This window comes from Nuphar pumila, chromosome 3, assembly GCF_984573655.1.
Source record: "Nuphar pumila chromosome 3, dmNupPumi1.hap1.1, whole genome shotgun sequence".
In the NCBI taxonomy this organism is placed as follows: Eukaryota; Viridiplantae; Streptophyta; class Magnoliopsida; order Nymphaeales; family Nymphaeaceae; genus Nuphar; species Nuphar pumila.
In genome coordinates, this window is record NC_143251.1 from 6,381,366 (window position 1) to 6,394,117 (window position 12,752).

General features: G+C 37.8%; 1 pseudogene across 1 annotated transcript; it reads left to right on the top strand.

Annotated features, from left to right (window-relative positions):
* The first annotated feature begins 1,824 nt into the window (after positions 1-1,824).
* On the top strand, positions 1,825-4,001 carry LOC149841765 (RING-H2 finger protein ATL13 pseudogene; annotated as a pseudogene). Its single transcript, XR_016430714.1, has 2 exons — positions 1,825-3,255; positions 3,474-4,001. The product of XR_016430714.1 is annotated as an RING-H2 finger protein ATL13 pseudogene (transcript).
* Positions 4,002-12,752: the final 8,751 nt, after the last annotated feature.

The window sequence follows — 12,752 nt, forward strand, 5'->3', positions numbered from 1 at the left end:
GGATGTTATATCAATATAAACGTAAAGACAGTGATAAAATCGTGATATTGCAACTAGCTGCTAATATCATGATATATATTAAGAGCAGAGCAATGTTATAAAAATATTACACGATATTTTGGTCACATAAAATAGAGACCAAAACATCACTTTTCTAACGCTATTTTCCAAAATATCGCCGATATTTTTGCACACTGCTCTAGACTATTAAAGAAAATTACATCCAAAGTCCAACTCCAGCTAAGTCGGTAAACAACACGAAACGAAACGCCATGTTGGCATTTGACTTTTTATTAACTAAGAACACGCACGTAAAGACAAGTTGAGCCTTTCGAGAAATTTTGAATTTCAATGGGAGGGGCTCTATTTCCGTTATTTAGGTTTTGACCACAGAGCTTATCTTGTCCTTGACAGTGATTCAAGTGTCGTTAAGTTTAACCACCCCCTTATTTTATTATTTTTTGTACCCGTCCTTGCGTGTCCCAGTTTGTCCAGTTCTTCTCCTTGCTTGGGTTGGAACATAAAAATGATAAAGTAGTGTGTGTTGACTTCTCAATGAACGGGAATAGTGCTCATAGTGAGGGGTAATTTGGACATTTAAGAAATTATCATTGCCTTATCTGGGGGATTTTTCTTTACAAATGTTCAATTTCTCCCAACTTCAGGAAATTTGTTCTCCTTGGATTTTTCTTTTACACCTGTTCAATTTCTCCCAACTTCAGGAAACTCTTTCTACTGGCATTTTCTTTAGTCTTTACACATTTTCAAATTCCCCCAACTTCAGGAAATTTGTTCTCGAATTTTTCTCTACACAAAACAATAAAAAGAAAAACCTCTCTCTCTCTCTCTCCTGGAATGCATGACTCCCAATTTGCAGGCACGACAAAAGAAAAAGAAGAGCACCAGAGTGGGCTCGAATCATGCACCACACTCTTCTTCAACCCATTGTCTGCCAATCACATACAATCTCTCTCTCTCTCTGTCTCTTTCTCTCTCAGCACAAAAATCGTCCCTTCCATCATGTCTAGGCTTCTATGCTGTCCGGTTCTTTGTTTTTTCTGTACTTGTCCTTTGACAAAATAAAGAAGGATTTTCGACGAAAGATCTTATTATATTTGCATATTCATGGGCCCATTAATTAATATTAATGACGAGGCACTATAATTTTGTCTCTGGATACAATACAATAAGAAAGGGAAGAATCTGGCGAGCACATCGATTTCCTACTAATTAAATGATCATTAAAGTTGCTGCACAGTGCAATCTTAAACTTCCATTTTTTTTTGAATAATTGGTAATCTTCTTTCATTCATTTACTCTGCTTGACGATTTATTAATTATTACTCTACCCTCATCCCCACCCCCCTTCAATATATATTTTTTTCTTTTCTTTTTTACCTGAGGTAATTCCATTGCTTCTCTGCCGAAGATGGGTTCCTATTATACAACCATTGACCTGCAGGTTTCCCTTGTGCTATAAGATGACAAGAAAAGGGTGTCTCTTTCATGGATCTTTTAATACACACCCTCACCATATGTGAGTTGGTGAAATCATAAATGCTTTTCATTTGGGCTGAACAAACAAAAGATGGGGTTCTCTCTTCTTCTTGCAAAAGGGGGTTGTGGTGGTGATTCTTGTGGGAGATCATCAATGCCTTTGATCTGGGTTCAACAAACAAAAGATGGGGTTCTCTCTTCTTGCAAAAGGGGGGTGTGGTGGTAATTCTTGTGGGAGATACAGAGATCCAAGGTGAGAAATTTTCCTTTCTTTCCTCAGATTTGTTTGCCCATTTTCTGGTTGATTCTTGCTTCTCAAAGGAGAAGATGAGTTGGGTGTTGAATGGAAGTAGGAGAAATGAGAGTTCTTTCCCTGCCCCATTTGTGCAAGACTTTCTTGGTCCTCCTCCCCCTTCCCATCCTCCTCCTTATGACCACAGTTTTGAGAACAAGATTAGCCCTAGCATCTTGTTGATCATAATAATTCTGGCTGTGATATTCTTCATCTCTGGTTTGCTTCACCTTCTTGTTAGATTCCTTGTTAGGCCCTCGAGGAGGGACTCCGATGATTTGGACAATGTAACTGTCTTACAAGGGCAGCTGCAGCAGCTGTTCCATCTCCATGATGCAGGGGTGGATCAGTCTTTCATTGATACCCTGCCTGTTTTCCACTATAAATCCATCATTGGTGTTAAGAACCCATTTGATTGTGCTGTCTGTCTCTGTGAATTTGAGGCAGATGACAAGCTTAGATTGCTGCCGTGCAGCCATGCATTCCATCTAGAGTGCATCGATACATGGTTGCTCTCACACTCAACCTGCCCACTGTGTAGAGGGAGTCTCCTCCCTGAATTTCCATCAAACCATTGCTCTCCCGTTGTTCTAGTCCTCGAATCCCGCAGCGAAAGCTCCCGGGAAATCATTGATGGGGATCGCCGGGACTCAGTTTCAGCTGCCCAGATGAATTTATCGTCCGAAGATGGATTCACGTCGTCTGGTATTGAGAACTCGCAGAAGCCGGTCGATAACCCGGTGAGCGAGGACCCCAAGGTTGTCTCTGTGAAACTTGGGAAATTGAGGAACATTGATGCTCTTGGTGGTGTTGTAGCAGCAGGAGAGAGTAGCAGCAGGATTAGCAATGTGGACTCTAGGAGGTGCTATTCAATGGGTTCTTTTGAGTATGTCTTAGATGAAGCATCTCTTTTGCAAGTACCAATTGTTCCAATGAAAAGGAAACGACCTACAAAGAGGGCACCTTTGCCTTCAACACCAGGCCATAGGCCCACCATCTCCATGTGTGATTTCTCAAAGAATTCTCAATCTAGGAGGGAAGGATTCAGGATTGCAGACAATCATGAGGGCAGTTCAGCAGTGATTCAGGAAGGTAAAAAGGAGAGCTTTTCAGTTTCGAAGATCTGGCTTCGATCGAAGAAGGATAGACCATCTTCCTCCGCGGATTCATCACGAAGAGCGTTTTCATTTAGGTTGCCTATTCAGAGAGTTGATGACATGAAGCTGAAGGAGAGCAGTAGCCAGAGAACTGTGTCTGAGATTGAAGTTGAAGGTTGGGTAAACCAAGGTGATGTCTGTTCATTGCCTAGGAGTGAATGTGGCATGGATGATGAGAACTGCAGTTTCTACAGCTTGGATTCTCAAAGCAATCCAACACCTTCGTTTGCCAAAAGGACCCTCAATTGGATTGTGGGGAGACAGAAATCACAGAACAGAGTGATGCATTCAGCCCCAATGCCCCCCCCTGTATGAATGCACCCTCATCTTCTGATTAATGAAACACTATGCCCCATCTCCCATCTGATTTTTGTCAGAAGAAAAATCAAAAATTGGAAAGAGAGAACCCAATACAGATTTGTTATTTTTTGTATAATCTTTTGTTGGTCAATAAAGATTTCTTGTGAAAGTTTTTCATTGTGTTTCTTTTGAAATTTGAATTCTCGTTTTTTCTTTCTTTGGTCCAGGTTTGCTTTTATTGAGTTATAAATGAGACCTTGTAAAGATTGCCAAGTGAAGCCAGTATGCCAACAGGCTGTTTGGAGTTATTTCTAGGCCTTGTTTCCAAGAACAGAGATATTGGAGTGCTTGTATTTCATGGGATGTTTAAAAAAAAGGGTTGCTCTGTGTTTTTATGAAATCCTTTAGAGTTGTTTTCTGCTAACGAGGGATGCAGTTGAGGCAGTCCGGTGGGTGTGATCTTCACCCACTCCCTCTTTTTTTGCATTTAAAACTCCAAAAAGGAGTCCCAAACGACATAACCATCCAAGCTGAAGAAGGGGAAAAAAGAAACTCTTTTGTTTTATTATGGTTATTTTATGTGGTTGACACTGTCCTTCATCCACAATGAACGACATATGATCTCAGTAGTTTCAGGGTTTGTCTAGCCGCTGGTACCGGTTGCAATACGGATTATGTCTCCAAATATAAGATGGAGCCATGGAGGTGCAGCTACAGGTGAAGTCTGGTCATTCATGTAGTGTGTCTCCCTTGGACTTTATCAACTGGTGTGCGCTTTCCTGAGTAGTTGTAGACTAAAAATGTTCTTTAATTCTCCATATGCAATATGCATACGTGGCTAGCAACACATGCACCGCACGCCCGCACACAAGGCTGGTAAATCAGTTGAATGAGCTGAGCTTCAGGTGTTCAAGCTCCCGTCTTGCTTGTGGCAAGCCAAGCCAAGCTGAGCTCAAGCTCATGATGAGCCTGAGCTAAAATAACTTAGCTACAGCTCATTCATTTGCTATAAAAATACTTGGATATAAACTCTAAGCTATTGAACCGAGCTTGAGCTGGCTTGTTTACCAAGAAAACACTGTTTTAAAAGCAAGATAAAATGATGTTATCACCGCATAGAATTTTTCACAAACCCGCAACATGACAAACTACCCAATCTAACCAGCCTAACAGCTAAAGGCCGCACCAATACCTTTTCATGTGCTGAATTATTTCATTGGCACTACGCACCACCTCGTACGCAGCTGCCTAACGAAAGATGATCAAGCGCATCTCCAAATGCGTATTCTATCGAGTCCATGACATTTCGTGCATAGCCGTCACAAGCACAAATTTGCTTTAGCATTGTGTGTCATGAAACGTATTGCAACTCCATGTGCATGTTAAAGCAAACCCTCACAACTTATCAATGAAGAAACAAGACCTTATGGCTCTCAATCCGAAGACCAATTGATGATTGAACATCATAGCGAAGAGCACCATCTTGACTCATTCGTCGATGCCTAGGCATTCACTCACCTAGCCCCAAGTAATCATACTTGGTCAGAATCATCTAAGGTGATCCCGGTAAGAATTAGCCTTAACCCACATGCACTCTCGTACGTCTAAACGCTACGCGTAAAAAACTCTTCCAAGCGAGCGCTCCTTAACCAAATCTCTAAAAGCAACATTCTTTGATCCGTAGGCACTGTTTAATCAAATAACGCTCCACGTCTATGCCGTCACATAGTGATGCACTAACGATGATATTGTTGTATATCACATGTCGTGCTATCACCGTATGTCACCGATCAAGCAAACGCATACTGCATGTTCTTACACTCAATGCATTTTTTCATTAAGTAAAGTTCAACAATGCATAAGCTTCATTCTTAAAGCTTGATTTGGGACAAATGCAATGATATGTATAAAGAGAGAGTAATTGGTAGGTGCCTGACGCTTTTTGTACCATAGCTACTATTTTGACTGTACAAATGTGATCTATATGCATGTTTGTATAAGAATCAGTTTTTGGAGCATTTGATTCTGATGCATGGATACGTTTTTATAAGTTTCAAAAATCAATGGCATACAATTTTCATAAATTTTTGAGGCTCCAAATACCATTTTTTATATCCAAAATTCATGATTAAGTGTCGCTAGTAAATCAATCATGTTGAACACATCTGTCAAAATTTTGAAAACAATATCACAAATTTTTCATTGGATAGGTTTGGCTGGTATTTTAGTGGGTAGGTTTTTATTCTTCTATATATATATATATATATATATATATATATACTCACTTGTGGGCAAGGAACTCACTAATATAATACTTTTTGCAGTCTGACCCACTAGATGTGATCTACATGTTTGGGTTAGTACAAACCCATGCTTGGATCTGTTATTCTACCGGGGTATATTTTGCATGAGTTAAAAAAGTCAATGGCCTATAATGTATCAAAATTAAATTAAACACATATATATGTTACAAAGCATTGAGCATGAAAGTATTTAAAGATACAAAAAATACTCATACAATGGAACAAAATGAGATCTAAAATACTTGAAAAAAAAATTACAAGATATCACCTAGCTTCTTTTCCCCCGACAGCAGGAGCAAAGGCAGCACCACCACTACCAGCTGCAGCATTTCTGGCAGCAGGTGCTGCAAACAATTCAATAAAAGAGAACAGTGTTCTAAAAAATTACTACTATGATTGGTTTTGTTTACCCGAACAGGCACTTAGGATAAGATCCCACAACTCTTAAACAACTGAAATCAATGAATAATGTACCCATGTTCTAACTAATTTGACCAGCACAAATTCACCACCGTTTTTTTAGCAGTTAAAAAATTGTGACCATCATTTTCCCATGGTACAAAGCTGCAATCTTTTTTATAGGGAGGATTGTGATTCATACAACTACAAAATCGAGAAACACATGCTTGTAGTTCTCACTCACTGATTTCTGCTATACAAAAGACATTATAAGATTAAATTTTCTTTCTCCATCATCAGTAAAAATATCTGCAAGCTTCTTCTTGTCGTGTCTTTTGTACATCAGAAGCAGTTAGTTACATGAAAATGCAGTCAAGGTGAATCATTTATCCCTCATCAGATTAAACAAATGTTCTGCCTTCTTGACATTGTGAATGCCATAAACTTTTACATGTAACCATCATTTTCCCTTGATTGCAAAAGTTTATGGAATTTATTTGCAATCAAACCGCTGGACGTGGATTTGATTGCTGCAGTTTATGGCGTGAACAATGCTGAGATTTATACCATGAAAATTCCATTATCCATGCAAACTGAAATGGTTTAGAGAATGCTCTTGGCTAATTGCACGCCTATTGACTATGTCAAGAAGGCAAAGCATTTGTTTAATTTGACGAGGGATAAAGGATTCTCCTCGACTGCATTTTCATGTAACCAACTGCTTCTGTTGTACAAAGTTTCACTGTGAAAGTTTTTATTATTGTAAAAACCCACGTAATCATGACTATGTAAGCTGTTGTCTTGACTCAGGTTGATCAATGAACAAAGGGCAGCTGTTCCAACAAACACAGGGTAATTGTTCCTAATTTAATTTTATTTAAGGTGACATCTCCTAATAGATTCAGGACATGATTTATCTTCAGGGAAATGAAAACAATCAGAGAAAAGTGGCTTTGGGTGGCCCAGCTCTCCATCCATTTCTAGCGTAAGTTGTTTGTGATTGTGTCATTTTTAATTAACAATCGTGCAGGAGATCTTATGATCTTTTGTTTGTGATTGTGTCATTTTTAATTAACAATCGTGCAGGAGATCTTACGATATTTTGAAGAGAAACTACTAGTAGCCAAAAGTATTCAGTATCTGGAGGATACTTGACATGATTCTAGATGCATGTATGTCATTTTGGTACTCATCAAATATGTTTGATTGTTGTCTTTCAGTTCCTGTTTCTTTATTTTTGTTTACTCTTTTCTTTTCCAAACTTTTTTTTTAAATAATATTTTGTTATAAACTGAGAATGAAACTTTCACAATTGTATCATTTTGTGAAAGGAGTAAGGTTTAGTGTTTTAGATAGGGGAGGACGAAAGGATTACTAAATGAAATGGGGAGGAAGAAAGTATCGAATGAGATAGAGAATGCGAGCTCAGGCTGATGCACGAGAGAGAGGGGAAGGGCTCAGGTAAAAAAAGGGAGAGAAGGCTCAGACCAGTTCCTATCGCAATAAAAAACAGAGAGGTCATATTACACCAGTTTATTCATAATCTAATTAAAACAGATCCCCAATTTAGCATAATATGTATGAAATGTAAGACACAGAAAAATGGTTCAAGAATGCATCGGAACATATTATTATGATGTTATGAGATGGTTGTGCTTTACAAAAAACCAGCCATTAACCTAATCACCAGTCTTATAGAAATGAGTTTTTAAGTTCTATTCTTTCACCAACGCCATCTAATAATCTTACACATTTGAATTGTTTATAGATGAAAGTTTATTTGTAAAGAATGAGCATATATGGACTTTAAACCAAAATATCCTTCCCACATTGATGAACAAGAAAATTGGTTTAGGTTTCATCAACCATGAATGATTTTTAAACCATAACATTTAAGCGCTACACGAAAGGATTAAAAGTTCTATTCTAGTTTGTGATTGTCGAAAAATTGATAAATATCAACTGATTATCCTGATTGAGAACAAAAAGGAAGAGAGGGCTCAGGCGAGGTCCTACTCGCCTAATGCTCGAGAGAGAGGGAGCTCTTTTTTAGGGTTGCAAAGACAAAGAAGGGGTTGTAGAGAGAGAGAGAGGAAAGCAGACGACCAACCTGATTTGAGGGGGGTGTCGGTGATGGCCAGCAAGGCGGTGTCGGCGTGATCTATTAACAAATGTGATCTGTATGCTTGTTTTTTACCGGAATCAGTTCTTGGAGGATTTAATTACGATGCACGGATAGGTTTTTATAAGGTTTCAAAAATCAATGGCCTACAATTTTTTTAAGCTCCAAATACTATTTATCCATCCAAAAATGCATGATCAAGTGTGGATTTTTAGCAAATCAATCATTCTGAACACATCTGTAAGACCATGAACGTGGAGATTTTGGGCATAGGTGATGTGTATCTGTGTGACCTCTTAACCACCTTGACGTAGGCCGGAATCATGAAATATTAAACTAATTTCACAAACTTTTCCTTTACTAGCACAACTTGAGTCTTAAATGCAAAGCAAAAACAGTTCAAAATATGGTGTGATCGATGTAGGACTTGACTCTTGTTTCTCCAAATGTTGTAAATCAAATTTTTTTTTTTTTTTGGGGGGGGGGGGGGGGGGGTTAGGCGGACCCCTACCAGAACAACAGCCGCCACATGTGGCAGAGGAATTCGATTCTGGGCCTTCAACTTGACACAGGACCCCGCTTACCACAAGGGATAACACCTTGGTGGTCTGTAAATCACATTATGATCGTCCCCACCTGCAAAAACTGGAACTAGTCCTGCAAATAGTGGAGGCACTTAAATTGGCAGCCCCGAAAAACAAGATCAAGTCAGTGTGGCATTCATATATGTCCTTTGACTATTGTTTAATGTTTCAGCAGGAATTGGTTATCTTTGCTTTTTCTTTTTCTTTTTCCTTTTTGCTTTATTGTAGCCTCATTTTGGATGCATTCTTAATGGAGGAATTCTCTGTGGTAGCAAGCTCAATAACATGGGCAGTTGGCCCACAATTGCCTGGCTTGCTGTCCGTCCGTCTTTGAGATTAATGACCAAACTGTAGGGACCAGGTGCATGCAGCATGATTTTCTATTTCAACAGGACCAAACAATTATACAAAGTTTAGTGCATTTAATTAATACTTGCTTCAAATTATGAGGTTCTATGCATGGTCGCAAGTATGGGCAATGAAAATATTGAGATTTTATTTTTGATATTGCCAGAAAATGATTTTATTACCATATTATCAATTCATTAACACGTTTTTTTTCAAAAATATTTCCCATATATTTTTCTGAATTGATTAAATCCTGCAGTGGGACAATGATTCTATGTGCTTGTTCACAGAGGAAACAGTAGGATATGTTGTTGGACGTCGTTTAAAATCTAGTAACTCCTACGCCTCTCAAATTCGCTAATTCTGGTGATAACAGACTTTCAGATGTTAATCATACACTTTGGTATATTCCACTAAAAATCTGACAAAGTCCAAATCTTGGCATCTCTTGGGGTATATTAGAAAAGAGAAATTCCAAGAAAATATGGAATTGCGATTTTTCAGCTTCTGCTGTGAACCATCCATCCCAAAATGGAGTATCCATTAGAAAAGAACGATTCACGACGTGCTCTCTTAAGATAATTCAAGGGCGTACAAGTTCTGCAATAAGCCTTTTCTTGATATTTTGATATTTAACCAGGGAAAATCCTGGTTCAAGTGGTATCGTTCATAGGAGACTGATGCTCTGTTGTATGTTGTAGGTAGGGAATCAACGGGTTGGGTTGGGTTTGGTTCGGACCCAAGTGGGACAAAACCCGGATATGATTTGAGATGCTGGTACTGGGTCCAGACCAGACCCGGGTCCAATTGGACCCGCCATAAGAGAACCATACCTGAACTTTATAAGGATTTGCATGAACCAAACCTAGACCATACCCCATAAAAATAATGTTTTTTAATCTTATTTTACATTGAAATATTGCAAATCTTTTAGTAGAACTTGGGTCAGACCCGGGGTCTGAAACGAAATTTCACAAACCATAAACAGCCCAATATCATTCCATATATTAATCGAACCCTTTGAGTCTGACCTCGATTCTAATCAGACCTCCTTGTTTATCACCAAACCCTAACCCTATAGGATTTTGGTATGGGATGGGCCTGAGTCAAAACTGACCCGTTGACACCCCTAATAGCATAGCTCAACCCACATGGTTAAAATCCCTCATTCACTACCCTTGCCTACCAGGGGAGCCCATTGCTTTGGCCTCAAGGCAAAAAAACTTTTAATTAATGAAAAATCATCGTATTGTCCTTGTAAAATAGTGCATTTTCAAAAATGCATCACAATTTGTAGAAATCCTTTTCATATCCAAAATTTTAATTATTCTTAATTTTTTTAAGCATTTTTATCTTTTTCAAATATAGCACTGCGTTCACAAATTATTTTTGTGAATATCCTCATATGTGTAAACCGCTTTTTTACTAAAATCGCATAATGGGCACAAGCATAAGGACATCCGTAAATGTGTGAGGACATTCACATATGAACGTCAGGGTGTTCGCAAATGTGTGAGTATATTTAGTAAAATGAAGTTGCACATTTGGCGACATTTGTAAACATGATTTGCAAAGGTTGTACTATATTTATAGACCTTGTTTAATGAAATACTCATACATTTGTTAATGTCTTCGTACATTTGCAAAATGAAATAAGGATTGCAGACAAAATATCCAAAAACATGATTCCATGAAGACGCGACAAAATCGAAGCAGGAGCACGGCGAGTATCGACTAAACTGTGGATCCACTAGGACAAGAGACATCATGCAAGCATGTGGATCGCCTTGAGAAGCGATGCCCGAATCGGGTCTGAAGAGTTGGATTGGGATCCAACTTCGCTTTTGAACTCTGAATCTCTGGATTTTATGCATCACACACTTTTTTTAAAAATACCCTTCCTGAGTTGTTGCATTGATCCAGGTCAAGCTTGTGTTAGTACCCACAAAAAGTGAAAAAATAATTGTATGTGCATTAACTAGTCATGACATGCATAATTTAAAGGCCTATGTCGCTTATGTGATTTTAGTAAAAGAATGTCTGCACATTTTAAGATATTCACAAAAATGACTTACAAAGGTCGTATTATATTTGCGAAGGTACGTCGAGAGTATTTAGTTAAAGGAAGTTTGCATATTTTATGGATATTTGCACACATGATTTGTGAAGATCATACTATATTTGTGAACCTCCTTAAACTAAATACTCTCACATTTCCAAATGTCCTCACACATTTGCTCTCATGCATGTGTCCTTTATGCGATTTTAGTTAGAAAGAGGTTCACGCATTTAGGAACATTCATAAAAAATTTGAGAAGGCCGTATTATATATGCATAGGCACGCTGGGAGTATTTAGTTAGAGGAGCTTTGCATATTTTGGAAGATTGTATTATATTTGTGAACCTTCTTTAACTAAATATTCTCATATTTGTGAATGTCCGCATACATTTGCTTCTGTGACTTATGCTATTTTAGTAAAAGGAGGTTCAAACATTTGGAATCATTCACAAAAATGAATTGTGAACGTTGTGTTTATTTGTGGAAGGACAAAAACATTCTAAAAAGTGAGAAATCAAAATTTTGGACATGAGAATGATTTCAATAAACTGAAGACATTTTAAAAAATATGCTATTTTACAAAGTTTGTTTAATTAATGCAATGAAACGTCAACGATGTATACGAAGGTTAACAAGACTCAACTACAGCCTATTGTTCCCTAAGAAATACCATGTATTGTTTGGGTCTTGATGTAAGGTACAGATTTAGATGGATTTGGCATGCCTTAGGGTTGGCAAAATTTGTCTTTTTAAGGGAATTCGTTTGTTTTACTGGATTACGCAATCAGGTTAGTCACCAAATCGGCATTAGTTTGGCACTTAAAAAAAAATCCTTCTTGCCACGCTCTTGAATATCATACGTAACAAGCTTGAAGAGTGTCTTGGTTGATATTAATTTGGACCAGACTACCACCTCAGGGTCGCCCGTGTGGCTAATGGGCTGAGCCAGGTAGCAGCCAGGTTGGGCACGTACCCACCCTGACTTAAAAATCCCCAACAAGTGCAGCCCGTCAGGGTGAAAAGTGCCCAACCTGACCCCAAACAAACTGCCCTACGTGCCACCATAGTGACAAATATCGCGAGATTTATGAAAAATCTCGCGATAATATTGCGAGAAATTGCCTATAAGTTTAAAACGGCAATTTCTCTTGAGATTTTCAAAATACCGTGAGATTTATGAAAAAAACATAAATGACACGATTTAAACATGATATTTACTTTTTAAATGGCTATTTATTGGAAAAAATCATGATTTTTTATTTTTAAATAATTTTTATTAATATTTTATTATAAAAATAATTTTATATTTTTAATTAATTTTTTTATTGGCAAGATTTTGCCGACAAAAATGCGAGATTTATTAAAAATTTTCAATTTCTCATGAGTTTTTGAAAAACGAGAAATTGCCGATAAAAAATGTTTGTCACTATGCGTGCCACTGCACTGTTGGGTTATAAACTGTCTTTTTTTTTTTATCTTTTTTGGTGTTTTCACATCAAGGAAGTTTTTCTCTCTTAGACTTTTTCTTACCATTTCTCGGTTTCTGCCAAGTGGAAGGCTTAAATAGGGATTTTTCTTACCATTTCTCGGTTTTCTCCCCTTCGGTTTTTTATGCTTTTCATTTAAACTATCTTCTTAATTGACAAATTAAATTTATTATTTTACAAATCTAATCTCTCTCCCCCCGTTTT